General features: G+C 38.0%; 1 non-coding gene across 1 annotated transcript; it reads right to left on the reverse strand.

The window, feature by feature from the left end:
• Positions 1–917: 917 nt before the first annotated feature.
• LOC131654427 (small nucleolar RNA R71) lies at positions 918–1,019 on the reverse strand. The gene has a single exon (XR_009299466.1). It is a non-coding gene; the product is annotated as a small nucleolar RNA R71 (small nucleolar RNA).
• Positions 1,020–1,227: the final 208 nt, after the last annotated feature.

The raw sequence follows: 1,227 nt of genomic DNA on the forward strand, positions 1-1,227 counted from the left end.
TCAGTGCCAGACACACATCTAGATACACATGCCACGAAAAAGGGTGTCATACATATCTATATACTTTTCTATAAAATTGCTTAGATATTTTAATGTTCAAACTCAGATAATCAATAGGGCAAGTCTAGATAGATGATCACAACCCCGTGTCCTACTTTTATTATTTGTTAATTATATTTCAATTTGCACAAAACTAACCAATATTGAAATCACATTAGCTAAACATTGTTAGGATAAAACTTAGTACTCATACACATCTTCGGGTGAGCTCGATCTTATTATATTACTTGGCATTGTCATGCACTTTTAGCCTTAGAGCACATCAAGTTTTTGGCATCATTGTTAGGGAGATAATTTGAAATTGAAATTTTATTCCAAAACACTATGAACTAAAGCTTTCTTATTTTTCTGTTTTTATTTGGTTCTGTTTTTATTTTGATGCGAAGAATCATTTTAACAGGAAACTTGGTTGAACCGGTTGATGAGATCGAGCCTTTTTTACATGAAAGACGCTGACTCTTAGCTTTGAAGCAAATGGATGAGGAGGAAGATACCAAACCACTCAAAGACTACGCAATTCCTACCAATGAGGAACCACATTGTAGCATTGTACATCCGCCCATAGCGGCCAATAATTTTGAAGTTAAGCCATCAGTAATAGGCATGATCCAGCATGATCATTTATCACGGTTACCTACGGAAAACCTAAATTTTCATCTATCTATTTTTGTTGATAGTTGTGCACTTTAAAGGCCAGTGGCATCGACCAAAATGCCACCCGCCTTAGGTTATTCCCCTTCTCGCTAAGAGCCCGAGCCCGAGCTTGGCTTCAATCTCTTCCTGCAAATTCAATAACCTCATGGGAAGAATATAAGGCTGCTTTCCTTGTGCGGTACTTCATGCTAAGCAAAACGGATCAAGTGAGAGGCAAGATCAATAACTTTAAGCAGAAAGATGACGAGTCTTTCTTTGACGCTTGGGAGTGTTTCAAATACTCTTGAGACTTTGCCCATTCCAAGGGTTAGATAAATGGTTGGTAAGACACACCTTTTATAATGGTCTCATCTATTTTACGAGGATGACTCTAGATGCAGCCACTGATAGTGGGCTTATGATAGGCCGCAAGATGTGGCTTATAATGTGATCAAAGACATGGCAAATAACCACCATTCATGGGGAAATGCATGAGAAAAAAGTGCTAAATCCCTTCAAAAGGGTGGGTTGTAT

The sequence above is a fragment of the Vicia villosa genome, linkage group LG2 (assembly GCF_029867415.1).
Source record: "Vicia villosa cultivar HV-30 ecotype Madison, WI linkage group LG2, Vvil1.0, whole genome shotgun sequence".
Taxonomy (NCBI): Eukaryota; Viridiplantae; Streptophyta; class Magnoliopsida; order Fabales; family Fabaceae; genus Vicia; species Vicia villosa.